At 40.8% G+C, this 15281-nt stretch overlaps 1 non-coding gene across 1 annotated transcript; it reads right to left on the bottom strand.

The window, feature by feature from the left end:
- Positions 1-1264: 1264 nt before the first annotated feature.
- On the bottom strand, positions 1265-1368 carry LOC144237117 (U6 spliceosomal RNA). The gene has a single exon (XR_013336767.1). It is a non-coding gene; the product is annotated as a U6 spliceosomal RNA (small nuclear RNA).
- Positions 1369-15281: the final 13913 nt, after the last annotated feature.

Raw genomic sequence — 15281 nt, 5'->3', positions numbered from 1 at the left:
CAGCTTAGCTGAACCAAGCCGTAGAGCTGTGTGCTTTGCAGAGATCTGGAACACCTCTTCTCTAAGCTCTTTCAGGAAATCCAACCCCAGTTTGCAGCTTCATTGCAGTGATCAAACCTGTATTTATAAAGGATCACCCAAAACTACAGTTGATTCCTTTAGATGTCATAATAATCCTATCTTGACTACTGAAAGCTGCGTTCTTATACCACATTGTTGTGACTTTCACAGAATTGCCTTTTTAAATTTTAACTTCTTTTAATTTTACCTTTACCCTGAAGAATATTATATAAAAGAGTTCTGTGAGTCCTGATAATACTGTCTTAATAATAATAATGATAATTATTTATTGTATGATGGTAATTCCTGAAGTTCACTCATTCTTTCAATAAATATATAGTGAGCAATTTTTACATGCTTGATATTCTTTTAAATTCTGGGAATGCAGATGAATGAGGGAGACAAAATCTCTGCCTTCGTTGAATTTATATTTTAGTGGGGGAGGGGGAGACAGTGCAAAAGAAATATAATAGGGGCGCCTGGGTGACTCAGTCGGTTGAGCATCTGACTCTTGATTTTGACTTAGGTGGTGATCTTATGTTGCGTGGGATGGAGTCTCGTATGGGCCTCTGTGCTGAGAGCATGGAGCCTGCTTGGGAGTCACTCTCTGCCTCCCCCCCAACTCATGCACATACTCTCTCTCTCAAAATAAATAAATAGTTAAAAAAAAGAGATAAAGGGGAACTTGGGTGGCTGTCGGTTAAGCGTCCGACTTCGGCTCAGGTCATGACCCTGTGGTCTTGTGAGTCTCAGCCCCGTGTCGGGCTCTGTGCTGACAGCCCTGAGCCTGGAGCCTGCTTCGGACTGTGTGTCTCCCTCTCTCTCTGCCCCTCCCCTGCTCACACTCTGTCTCTCAAAAATAAATAAATGTTAAAAAAATTTTAAAAAGAGAGAAATTGATAGCAAGTGCTACGGAACCAACAGAGCTGGGAAGGGGGATGGGGAGTGGTGACCTTCCGTACGTGACCGTTGAAGACTTCTCCAGTGATGGGTAGGATGACCCAGGTACTCCGCTGAATACTTTATATCAGAATGTTGCTCATTGTTATTATTAATTTTTTAATGTTTTTAAAGTAGGCTCTCTGCCCAGCATGGAGTCCAACGTGGGGCTGAAACTCACAGCCCTGAGATCAAGACCTGAGCTGAGATCAAGAGCCCAACGCTTAACTGACTGAGCCACCCAGGTGCTCCTATTATTATTATTTTTTTAATGGAACACTACACGAATTTGCATGTCAGCCTCACGCAGGGTCCAGGCTAATCTCTGCATCGTTCCGATCTGAGTATTTGTACTGCCAGAGAGAGCACAGGATTTGTTCATTATTTAATCCCGTGAAGATGATGTTCATTATATTACACAGTGTCTTCTTCATGAGGACCCATGGGGGAAACTTTCTCTTTGGTGGTAGAACTAGCAATAGTTGGGCTTCTCCTGAGTAACTGGTTTCTTTTTATCTTCTGGGCCATAACACTCATGTAACAGATCATGTTTACCTCTTTATTTAGGCTACAAGGAAACTTAAAGCTTTGGCATAAACTGAGAGTACTGACCTTACTCTTGGCTTGGTCTTACTTTTTCTACCTCATTTTGGCCTTTGTCCAGTTGACTCACTCACTTAGGTTAAATTTTATGTTATGTTGTTCTACTTATTTTGCTAAGCTTCCTCAATTTATTTTTTGAGCAAGGGAAAGCTTGAATAAAAATACTCAAATGCTCACACGCACACACACACATACATGTATACAGACAGAAATAAACAAATTGTCCTGGGAAGGTGTAGTACCTTGTTCTCATTGTCCTGTACCTTGGACTAGGAAATTCTTTTTTTTTTTTTAATGTTTTATTTATTTCTAGGAGAGAGAGAGAGAGAGAGAGAGAGAGAGACAGCATGAGCAGGGGAGGGTCAAAGAGAGAGGGAGTCACAGACTGAAACAGGCTCCAGGCTCTGAGCTGGCAGTCAGCACAGAGCCCGATGCGGGGCTCGAACCCACGAACCGCGAGACCATGACCTAAGCGAAAGTAGGAAGCTTAACTGACTAAGCCACCCAGGTGCCCCTGGACTAGGAAATTCTTATCTGAAAAAAGTTTTCATGCTTCTGGTACCTTGTTTGTACAGTTGCTCTATAGATATTTATACAATAACCATTTTAGTGGCAGTTATAATTTAAATGAGAAAGATGTTCATGAGTATCTTAGGAGTTTCTCCATGTGAATGTCAAACAAGTAAAAGTTTGCTGGTTTAGTTTTTAAAATAATGATATTTAAACTATCAATGTTTTAAATATAAATGTGTGCGGGCAAATCTGGAACGTGATGGATATGTTACTATGACTCTTTTAAATCACTTTCTAAAAATTTTTAATTCATGGGTTTTAGTAATTCTGAGATGATGAAGCCCTTTGAAAAGTTATTCTCTCTCCTGATAAATTCAGTGACACAAAAGATAATGTACAACTTTAGTGGAGTCATGGACAAGCTGGAGCCCATCCATCAACCAACCCCAGATTATGAATGCTTGTTGAGTATTTTTCTTTTCTTTTCTTTTCTTTTCTTTTCTTTTCTTTTCTTTTCTTTTCTTTTCTTTTCTTTTCTTTTCTTTTCTTTTCTTAAAGATAGAACAAGTGGGGGAAGGGGCAGAGAGAGAGGGGAGACAGAGAATCTGAAGCAAGCTCTAGGCTCCGAGCTGTCAACACAGAGCCCAACGCTCTGAACTTGCCAATAGTAAGATCATGGACCTGACTGAGCTGAAGTTGGACACTTAACCGACTGAGCCATCCAGGTTCCCTGAGTATTTTACTTTTTAAGTAATACTACATGTTCTTAAATTTTTAGTAGACAAAAGCAGAAAGAAGCAGAGAAATTACCTTCAACTCCAGCACCAAGAGATTGTTATTTTCCTAACATTTGGACATATTTAACTTTGATCCTTAGATTTTCATTTTAAAAAATGTATTGAGTTTACATTATTGATATTATTTTATATCCCGATTTTTTTTGCTTAACAGTGCATAGTAAGTAGTTACAAATGAAAGGTAAAACTCTTTATACATATCATTTTTTGAAAAGTTTGGTTTTTTTATTTTGAGAGAGGGAAAGCACACAAGCAGGTGAAGGGCAGAGAGGAGGAGAGAGACAATCTCAAGCAGGCTCTGCACCATCAACACAGAGCCCGATGCAGGGCTTGAACTCATGAACTGTGAGATTATGACCTGAACCAAGATCAAGAGTTGGACATTTAACCAACTGAACCACCCAGGCGACCCTATATACATCATTTTTAATTCTAAATAAATACATATATGTGTAAATATATACACTGAAATAATATTATACAACCACTAAAAATGAGGTCCCAAAATACAATGTACTTAAGCATTTTTCTAATGTTGGAGACTTAGGCATTTTCCCTCTCCGCTTTTATTTGGTGTAAAGTTGCTATGAACCTCTTGGAACACAACCCTCATTGATAGATCCAAAAATTTACTAAGAATTTCTACAAGAAGAATTGCTAGATGTAGGGGCTTCTGGGTGGCTTAGTCGGTTCAGCTTAGGCTGCTTCTGACTCTTGATCTTTGCTCAGGTCTTGATCTCAAGGTCATGAGTTTGAGTCCTGCTTTGGGGCCCCACGCTGGGCATGAAATCCACTTACAAAAAAAAAAAAGAATTACCAGGTGCAAATGAGTATTATAACTAAAACTAATGATACACCCATCCAAATTGTTTTTCAGAAAGAGGGTTTTGATTACACCAGCACTGCAGGGTATAAATGCTGTTTGAACAAAGTATCTATTTTATCTCACTCTTGACAGTACTGAGTTGCAGTAACATTAAAAACAGAAAATTAATCAGACAAACAGAAAATCTCCTTTCATTTACTAAGTGAAAAGTGGCATCAGTTTTACTCTAATCTGCATTTCTTTGATTGCTAATAAAGTTTACTTAAAAAAATACATTTTCAGGAGTTTGCCTCCTGTCTTTAATGAGTGATAACCTGTTTGGTTCACTAATATGTTGAGGGGTGCTTTGTATTTCTGATTTTTTATGTGCTTTTGATATACAAAGTCTTCTAGTGAAGGTTAGTTCTTTTTCATGTAAACCCACATTTCTAAAGTTTATCCTGGTATTACTTTGTTTTTTGTTTTTGTTGTTGTAATGTGCCGGAATCCAGCTCTGGCCGGGCCCAGGGCTCCCTGAAGGATGGACAGTGTCGGTGAGGCAGGGAGTGAGAGAGCCCTGAGATTCTTTCTGATTACCAGGCAGGCATCTCTGCACTGTCGGTTTTGGTGTCTTTATTTATAGGTCAAATGTTAACATGGCATCAGAAGATGGAATTTTTACAATGGATACTCCTCTGTGATAAGATGTTTTTGGAAAATGTACAGAAACCGGTTTTACAGAAGTCTTCTTGCAGAACTGCCCCAATTATAGTGAGATTGAGTAACTAAGAAAATAACATGGTGTTCACATTATAATAACACTAAGATCAAGTCATAGGTTTGTAGATACTCTTATCCATCCTCATCACAGCTGCCAGTGTAGGGGAAGGTGTTTGTGGAATGTAGGCCTTAGGGAAGGGGCTGCTATACACCACCAGTTAGCACAGGTATATGTGGTAACTTATGTTCTGCTCTTATCTGTTCCTTCTCTCTAAGTTAGGCTCTTTGTCTCTGGGTAAGACTTGATTTTCCAGTTATATGCTTTATGGCACCAAAGAGCCAGCCATACCTTTAAAGAATTTAGCTCATTTCCAATACATAGTAGAACAGCCTTTTCGAGTGATTTACCTTTGTGTCTAGTTTTGTGATTTCTTGAATAGCTAGGGCATGAGAGACATTTTGGGTTAGCTGATTTACATGTTGAGCTGTATGATCAGCTTGGATTAACGCAACCGTAGAAACAGAAATGTACATGTAAAGGTCAATCTTTTATGAGTAAGGGTCATTAGCCTGTTCATAGCTCAAGGGAAAGCATGGAGGGAAATGGGACCTGTTGGAGACACGATGTCTGTTCCCATAATCAAAAGAAGTTCCCACAATAAGTTCCTTCACAAGGTGCAATCATCATACCAGGGCCAGAATAAGGGGACAAGTCACTCCCGATATTGATCAACAAGGTACCTTGGGGGGCCGGTGCTCAAGCAGAAATAAGTGAATGGGGGTGGATATCGGTTATCATCTGATTGGCAAGAGACCATGCAAACTTGCTTTAACCTCACCAGCAGTTTTCTCGACTAGTGGCCTCAGAATGGCTCTCAATAGTAATGCAAAGGGAATTTTTCTGTTACTGTATTTCTCACTGGTTATTACTGCTATACACAAAAGTGATAGATTCTTAAGTTCCAATGGATTTTCTGTTGATCCTCTTGGAATTTTTAGGTATATTCCCATTACCTGTCTACAGAGAGGCTCCTCTTTTCTAAGATTTATGCCTCTTATTCTGTTCTATGTGTTATACTGGTGAAAGCTTCTAGAATGTCAACTATTGGTGATGATATTGGATATCATGTACTTTGCTTCTTATTTTAATGGGGATATATCTAATATTTCATTGTTAAGTGTACTAGCTCTAGGCCAAGGATAGATCATTAGGGATGAACTTGGAATTTATTAAATGCCCATTCTGCATATATTATCATGATCTTATGTTTTATTTCCTACTGGCTTATTGATTTGATACTTTTTATTTTCTTTTTTTTAATTGTTAATGTTTATTTATTATTTTTGAGAGACAATGCGTGAGCAGGGGAGGGGTAGAGAGAGAGGGAGACACAAATCCTAAGCAGGCCCCAGGCTCTGAGCTGTCAGCACACAGCCTGATGTGGGGCTTGAACTCACAAACTGTGACATCATGACCTGAGCCAAAGTTGGAAGCTTAACCGACTGAGCCACCAAGGTGCCCCTAATGCTTTTTCTTTTCTTTTTTTTTTTAATTTTTTTTTTTATTTATTTCTAGGAGAGAGAGAGAGAGAGAGAGAGAGAGAGAGACAGCGTGAGCAGGGGAGGGTCAGAGAGAGAGGGAGACACAGACTCTGAAATAGGCTCCAGGCTCCGAGCCGGCAGTCAGCACAGAGCCCGACGCGGGGCTCGAACCCACGAACCGTGAGATCATGACCTAAACGAAAGTCGGACGCTTAACCGACTAAGCCACCCAGGTGCCCCTGCTTTTTATTTTCTGATATTGAACTATGTTTGCATTTGCATTTTTTGATCATGACAGATTATTCTTTTAAAGTTTGAATTAAATTTACTAACATTTATTTGGAGTTAGCATCCTAAAAATGAGACTAGTACATAATTTTCTTGTTTAAAACGATTTTTGTCAGTTGTAGGGTCAGAGTTGGTTATGTTTGGTTCGCAAAATGAATTGGTTCACTTTTAATCTTTTCCTATGCCCTGAAAAAAAATGTAGGCTGGGAATTGTCTGTTACTTCAAGTACGTGGATATGTAGTCATAAAATATTTTAACATAGGCCTGTTATGGAAAACAATTATTTGATAACTTTTTCCTTTTTTTTTTTTTTCTGTGGTTAGTGACCTCTCCCGGCTAATATTTTTAGAATCAGTTTTGGAAGATTATATTTCCTCCACCTCCTTTCTTTCCCCTCAGATCTGTGATACTCTATTTAATCAGTTAGGTTCATGTCTGTTAAGTGTTCTTGTGAGTTACAGTCTAATTGATGTAAAATGATACATAGTCCAATTTAATGACCTTCTGCCTTGACTGTTTCTACTTTGGTGATTGCATGCTTCACCTGCTTACTTGTGTCTTATTTCCTCCCCCCCCCCCCCCGCCTCCTTTTTTTCTTAGTTTTCTTCCCTATTCTTCTGTCTCTTACCTTTTGGGACTTTTCTGATACAGCAGCAACTGGCTTATTTACATCAGTGAAATGGTTGGGACATGGGTAAGAACAGCTTAGTTTAGGTTTATGCCTTCAAATGTGTCCTACTTACTTCTCCTCCTCACTCCTCAGTATCTTGGACCAAAATGTCTGTTCCAGTCTAAGGCAAAATTCTAATTTCTCATCCATTTGCAGCATCCCCAGGCACATACTACCTGAGGCCCGGGACATTGATGGACAGGCAGGGTCTAATTTTCCCTCTACTTTCCCTCCCTCTTCCCTCTTCCTTTAGTGGCTTTTCTGGAGCGTATCAGAGATACATAGAGAAGAAGCAATACGAGAAAATGCAAAAACCTGATTTTGTTGTTGTTGGTTTAAATTTAGCTGATCTCATGTTGTACTCATCTCTTGGTTAACACCCTCTGGCCTTAGATACTTTCTGTGTGGTAGGACATCGTGTTGGTCAGGATTCTCCAGAGAAACAGAGCCAGTAGGATGTATCTGTGCACGTATGCACAAAGAGAGAGCGAGCAAGAGATTGGTTTTAAAGCATTGGCTCACGTGATTTGTGCAGGCTGGCAGCCCAAAGTCTGCAGGGCAGACCTGGAGACCCAGGAAAGAGCTGATGTCGCAGCTTGAGTCCCAGAGCAGTCGGCTGGCAGAATTCCTTCTTCCTTGTTTCCTCTTAAGGCCGTCAACTGATCAGACCAGGCCACCTACATTATGGACGATGATCTGCTTTACTAACGCCCACTGATGTAAATGTTGATCTCATCTAAAAAAATCTTTACCGCAACGTGTAGAATAGTGTTTGGCCAGAGATCTGGGTACCATGCCCTAGCCGGGTGTCCAACTTGACACATGAAGGTCACGTGACCCTGTGCGCAGCTCTTACCCCGGTAGTACATGTCTCTCTGCTGAGTTTCCTGCCCCCCCCCACCCCGGGCCTCTGTGGAGGGGCATCTTCAAGAATGCTCAAGCCTGCCCGTCTTCCCTGCATCCTGTTCCGCCACATGAAACTCTCCCACCGCCCCCCACCACGCTGTTGCCTCACTTTCTCCTTCTCATTCTGTGCCACTCTGGCCAGGCTCCAGCTTTCAGACTTCTCCAGGGGAGCACCAGACACTTGTGTCTATATTTATAGAAGTCCCCAAACTCCCAGGGATGCACATTAAGCTTCAAAAGAACTTAGCACATGCCCCTCTGCTCTCAGGGCAACACCAGGGCGGGTTTGCAAGCTTCTGCAGGTCAGCACAGGAGCCTGGGATGCAGGTGTCTCATCTTAAAGGCACCCTGAGCTCTCTAAGTTGCTTTCATGGAGCTGGGGGAGGGGGCACGCTCTGTCCCTCCTATGCAAGGGGAGAGAACATCTCAGCACACTTGCTTAGGGAGGTCTATTCTAACATCTCTCCCAATTCAAACTTCCTTTGAGTTGTTCAATTTTCCTTATGCAAGCATGGTGTTGGGGGCCTCTTATAAGCCCTGGAAGGTGCATGAGAGCCACTTAGTTCCCTCTTCAGAATTTGGCAATACGTGGCCTCCAATATACTCAGCTTGGGGGCTCTAAACAAAATTCTGAGATGATAGGAAAAGTCCGACTCAACATCAAGCATTTATCACTGCTGTTTCTTTCACTTTTTATCTTTCTTTGTCATGTTCAGCTTACTATAGCTTATAAACATAGATTTATATTTTAAAATATTCTAATTTGAGGGTACCTGGGTGGCTCAGTCAGCTGAGCATCCCACTCTTGATTCTGGCTCAGGTCATGATCCTAGGGTAGTGAGATCAAGCCCCATGTGGGGCTCTGCACTGAACGAGAAGCTTGCTTAAGATTCTCTCTCCCTCTCTCTGCCCCTCCGGGCTCATGTGCATGCAGGTGTGCGTTCTCTCTTTCTCTCTACCTTCAGGGGCACCTGGGTGGCTCAGTTGGTTAACCATCTGACTTCAGCTCAAGTCATGATCTCATGGCTTGTGAGTTCAAGCCCCGCGTTGGGCTCTGTGCTGACCGCTCAGAGCCTGGAGCCTGCTCTGGATTCTGTGTCTTCCTCTCTCTCTGCTCGTCCCCCAGTCTGTCTGTCTCTCTCTCTCTCTCTCTCAAAAATAAACATAACAAAAATTCTAACTTGAAAAAATAATCCCTTTTAAAAAAAAGAGCAGGTTATTCTTACCCTTTCAGCATCCCACCTGTATTTGGTTTCCTTGCTGCTTCCATTACGCTTTCTATTTTCCTGTCTTTCTTACTTCATGCTTTCCATTGCTTTCTGTCTTTGACTACACATGTTAAGTATTTGTTTTGTCTTCCACAGTGCTTTTGAAATTAAGCATTTATTGGTACTAGTGCTTGCCTTTCAGATGACTGGATATCTAAGTAATTCATATTTCTCGCTTTACTGAAGTCAAGAACAGAATGAGAACTTTTGACTCATTTCTATGGAATTCCTAAGGAATGACAGTCAGCCAGTCCAACCGGTATGTCTATGCCTTTAAGTCTCCACACTTCCCTTTCTCCACTTTGAAGACTTGTTACTTTAAGTTGATATAAAGGAACCATATTTTTATTAAATATTAATTATTATTTTAATCATGGAAGCTATCTTTTAAAACTTATGGGCATCTTGGACTTTGAATCGAATGTTTCAACATTTTAAGCAAAGGTTATCACTGCTTGTGCTCACACTAGTCTATTTATGTCATAGCTCTTTTGCATTCATATTTTGATCACTTGTTCATATATATGAATTGTGTTTTGGTGCCAAAAAATTTTTTTGGAAGGCTACTTATATTTCCACAATCTTTGTATAGGTAGGGAGGTCTTTGTTGTTTTCACACCCGGATTAAGTTTTTATATATTTTGAATTCTTGAGTCAAAACAAGAATTCCCTCAGAATTCTATTTAGCATTGTTTAACTGTATACTAATATTTAGTATTTCCAAGTATTCTAAGGTCAGCTTGGCATGTAATTGGATCTTTCTGTCTGAAAGTTTCAAGTATTTTTTTGTTCCATTGACATGTAAAACTTTCATTAGGTTAGGCTTAAGTGTAAGTCTTTTAAAATAATCTTCTTAAGGGGCACCGAGGTGGCTCAGTCAGTTAAGCGTTTGACTTTGGCTCAGGTCATGATCTCGTGGTCTCACAAGTTCCAGCCCCGTGTCGGGCTCTGCACTGACAGCCCAGAGCCTGGAGCTTGCTTTGGATTCTGTGTCTCCCTCTCTCTGCCCCTCCCCTGCTCACGCTCTGTCTCTCTCTCCTTCAAAAATAAATAAACATTTAAAAAATTCTAAATTTGTTTTAGTCAAGAATACATTTCTAAAAAATTCCCGTTGATTCTGCAACTAGTGCAAATGGCCCTAGTTTTGCCAAGTTTTCTTGAAAGGTGGGAAACACCTTTCTTTGCATGATCTGCAGGTAGGATGAGTATAGTATAGTGACTTAGAAGAGACTCACGTTAGAATCTGAGGTGCAGACTAACACTGGAAGCAATGAGAAAGTCAAATGTCCAGACAGGAAAGTGAGGTGGTATTAAGCTGTGTGGCAGGGACGTGTGGATAACTGTTGGTGTTGAGAGCTCCAATTTGGGCTGGAGGGCATAGGCAGGAGCCAGAGAACAGAGCCTGTGTTGTTATGGACCCTGAATAAGATGTGCATGCAAAAGAACATGGAAATGTACAAAAAAAGTCTAGGGATTGTTGTTAATGCTATTGTCATTATTGTAGGGCAACTGCCTGATCTCTTTTCCTTGCTTAGAGGAAAATGGGAGGAATTTTAGAAAATACGCCAAGTCGTGTGTGATGAAGTTGATCAGAATCCAAGCAGAGCTTGTAAGTACCACAGAAACCAGAAGAGGCAGGTACAGCTGAGACGATTTTAAGTGGTACTTAAGAGGTTCCCACTACAGTGGGAAATTACAACCTTGGCAAGAGGTGGACCAAGGCAATGTCTAAACCTCCCACTACAGATACACAGAAATACTAGATAAGATAATTTGGAATACATAGTTCTGGTCACAAGAAAGAAATATTAGGTACCAGAAATGAGGAAAGAACTAAAATTAGAATGTTTGGAATACTGATGTACCTGCCCTTGATATGGGTGTAGACTGGGGTGAGAGTTTCTGTCTTGGTGTAAGACTGAGTGAAATGATGTTGTAAATGAGACCCTTGCATTGAGCAAAAACCTTCAAAGAACTATCCTCTGATGGGTGAGAAATCGTTCACCATTGCTGTGAGATAAAGAGGAAATTCTCTGTCTTGGCTCAAGCTCTAGATTAAAAGAAAAAAAATTCTCCTCAGAAGAACCTATAACTCAGGCTTGTATCTCACAGGTTTGGATTCCTAAAAATGATGTAGGTATTCCCCAAATCCCTAAATTGAAAAAAATAAAGTTCATCACCGTGCATTGATAGCCTCCAGGGCAACTCGCAGTAGCAAATGCAAAACTACTTCGAAACTAAATCTCCATAAATAGGCCCATGTGTTTCTCAGAGAAAAACCAAAGCACTTTTTTATCTCACGTTAAAAATCATAAATTATGAGAGAAAATAGTCGAGAGAGAGAAGGCAAACACAATGTACAGAGAGGATAGAGTCCCTGAACTCCATGAAATAATGTGAATGAGAATCCAAAATAAGTATTTGTAAGGATTAAAGAGATTTTTTAATGCTTTTTTAGGATTTACTTATTTAGAGAGAGTGAGAGAGGGAGGGAGAGAGAGAGAGAGTGCTCATGCACGAGCATGTGCCAGAGGGGGAGGGACAGAGAGAGAGAGAGAGAGAGAGAGAGAGAGAGAGAATCCCAAGCAGGCTCCACACACTGTCAGCACAGAGCTTGACATGGGGCTTGAACCCACAACCTGTGGGATCAGGACCCAAGCCCAAATCAAGAGTTGGTTGTTTAACCAACTGAGCCAGGTGCCCCAGGATTAAAGAGATTTAAAAAATCTATATAAATAAGTTGCATTACACTGAAAAAATAAGATAAATGTTTGAAAAGGAACCAAATAGAACTCCCAGAAATGAAATTCTAGCCAATGAAGATAAGCTCAGCGCATGGGTAAAACATCTGATTTAAATACCGCTGAAGTGGTGACTACTTACCTGGAAGGCAGAGCAGAAGAAATTAATTCGATGCAACCCTGAAAATGCAGAGATGGAAATGTCTGAAAGAGAAGTTAAGAAGCACATTGTATATAATGAGAAGATACAGAATGTACCTGGCAGGATTTCCAAAAGGAAAGAATAAATAGAAGGGGAAGAAATATTTGAAGAGATAATGGCTCAACACTTTTTAGAATTGATGAGAGATACTCATCTTCATATTTTATAATAAGATCCTAACATTCGTTTTGAAGAATCCTGGACAAGATGAATAAGAAACAAATCTCTATAGCAATACACGGATAGAGTATCAAAGGAACGAGAAAAATGATAGAAGAAGCCAGAGAGAAACAAGACTTAGGCTCAGTGAAACAAATTTATCACACACAAGTTTTCTCAGAAGTACTGATAAACAGGCAACAGAATAATATTTTTAATGCTGCCCTGGGAAAATAATAAAATATGGAAGTAGAGGGTCAACCCTCCACGTTTGTCCAGGACTGTCCTGGTTTTAGTGCTAAAAGCCCCCCCATGGGGGTAGGCCCCCAGTCCAAAGCACACTGGGGCAGTTGGTTGCCCTACATGCAATTAAACTGTCATCACAGAATGAGGGTAACAAAATGACGTGTGACAGAGACCGAAAAAGCTCGTGTCTCGCAGACCACTGTTGACACAACGTGTTAGAGTCATTGAAGGGCAGTCCATGAGGGACAGAGCGGAGCAAAAAAGAGGACTGGATCCAGGTAGAGAGAGTGGATATTAAAAGCAAAGGGGGACAAATGAGTGAGGGAAAGTATTGATCGATATCAACAAGCATTGACTCTACAAAGTCATAAATAAGAGAGCTATGAACTTTGGAGATATAAAAACGGAGGGGGGAAAAAGCCATGCCAGTAACAACATGGAAGCTACAGGGTTGGGAGACAGAGAGGTGACGAGGGGTGAACTCTCTAAAGCCCTCGAATTGAGTAGGGTGAAGGTAGGAATTTGGGCTAACTTTATATACATGAAGGGTGCACATTCAAAATCTCTGGTGCCCTCTCTCCTTCCCTGCTTCTTCCTAAATAATCCCGTCAAAGCTATCAGGGAAAGATAGACATTGTGCTTGCGTGGACAGGTGGCCCAGAGTGGAGTGACGGCCCAAGCAGGAGAAGGCAAGCATCCTCACCATGGGCGGCTTGGTGCTGGGTGCGGAAGCTCGAGTGGGGTGAGGAGGGTGTCCAGGCAGCAGGAGGAGGGTGTGAGGAGGGCATTTATAGGGGGCTGCCTGGCAAGGAGGGTCAGGGCCAGGCTAGGGGAGGAGGAAGTCCATGTGGGGTGGAGATGACCGTCTGGCACGGTGCTGGTGTGAGGAGGCTGTCCATATGAGGAAGTAAGTTACATAAAGGGGTGTTGTTTAGATAAATAAATGTATTAAAGAAAATTGGGACCTAGACATCCCAATTTCAGAAAGAGGGGGAGAATTACAAAGTAGAAAGGGACAGATCTCTGAAGAATTCTGTAGTGGTTGGATTGGAATTGGAGTTATGTGTGTGAAGTGAAGTTCTCAGTAGAGAGGCGCCTGGGTGACTCAGTCAGTTGAGTGTCCGACTTCAGCTCAGGTCATGATCTCATAGTTCATGAGTTCGAACCCCATATCAGGCTCACTGCTGTCAGCCCTGAACCCACTTCAGATCCTCTGTCCCCTTCTTTCTGCCCCTTCCCTGCCTGCACTCTCCTAAAAATAAATAAATATTTGAAGTTCTAGATATAGATAGGTAGAATAAATGTAGATTTAAATGTATGTTGTATTTCATGCATACATATATATTTTAGCCCACTACACTCAGCTGGCCCAGGAGCCATCACATGGAACATCACATGGAGCGAGCATCACATGGGGACAACTGTCACATCAACTAGTGTTAGTAATAGTCTACAACACAATGCATGTATGTGAACAGAGGTCACCAAATGAATACACTGAAATTTTGATAGCAAAGGGAAATTTACATGATTTAAAAATTCCCACAAAATACTTATTAATTACAAAACAAAAAAAGAGGTACTGCAGTGGAGTGGCCTGGAGGACACAGTCTCATCAAGTGAACAAAATTGGACCTCATCAGTACTGAGACACTAAAATTGTGTGCCATCTGGAAAAACGCAATAATAATAATGCGGCCTCGCTTCTAGGATATTCCTGCCAAGGATGCATAATCATCAGACAAACCCAAACTGAGGAGAATTTTACAAAACAACTAGCCTTTAATCATCGAAGTTGTCAAGGCAAGAAAGGAACTGTTCCAGATTAAAAGAGCATAAAAAGCAAATGACTCTTAAGTGGATCCTTTTCCCATGAAGGACGTTATCAGTACAACTGGAAAAAATTGAGCAGAGTCTGGAGACTAGGGTATCATTGTTAATTTCTTGATTTTGATGGTTATATGAGGTTTCCTAAGAGAATTATCCCCATTTCTACCACAGGAAACACAGACTAAAACATGTGGGGATAAGCATCATGCTGGCAACTTATTTTTTTTAATGTCTCAAGTTTTTATTTAAATTTTAGTTAACATATAGTGTGATATTGGTTTCAATAGTAGAATTTAGTAATTCATCACTTACGTATAACACCGAGCGCTCATCACAAGTTCCCTCCTTTATACCCGTCACCCATGTAGCCTGTTCCCCACCCACCTTCCCTCCAGCAACTCTCTGTTCTCTAGAGTTAAAAATCTCTTTTATGGTTTGCTTCCTTCTCTCTTATTTTTCTTTCCCTTATGTTCATCTGGTTTGCTTCTTAAATTCTGCATACAGTGAAATCATATGGTATTTGTCTTTCTCTGACTGACTTATTTCACTTAGTTTCATCCATGTTGTTGCAAATGGCAAGATTTCATTCTTTTTGCTAGCTGAGTAATATTCCATTGTGTGTGTGTGTGTGTGTGTGTGTATATACATACATATATATCTGTATATATATATGATAAATACAATACATATATATGGATAAAGAAAATGTGGTATATATATGTATATATTACTGTTCCATTCAATACTTCTACACACATCTATCTATCTGTATATACCACATCTTTAAAAAGATTTTATTAATGTTCTTTTTATTTATTTCTGAGAGAGAGACAGCATGAGCAGGGGAGGGTCAGAGAGAGAGGGAGACAGAATCTGAAGCAGGCTCCAGGCTCTGAGCTAGCTGTCAGCACAGAGCCCAACGCAGGGCTTGAACCCATGAGCTGTGGGATCATGACCTGAGCCGAAGTCAGATGCTTAACTGACTGAGCCA

The sequence above is a fragment of the Crocuta crocuta genome, unplaced genomic scaffold (genome assembly GCF_008692635.1).
Source record: "Crocuta crocuta isolate KB4526 unplaced genomic scaffold, BGI_CrCroc_1.0 scaffold266, whole genome shotgun sequence".
NCBI classification, from domain to species: Eukaryota; Metazoa; Chordata; class Mammalia; order Carnivora; family Hyaenidae; genus Crocuta; species Crocuta crocuta.
This window is presented reverse-complemented; position numbering and strand designations above follow the sequence as displayed.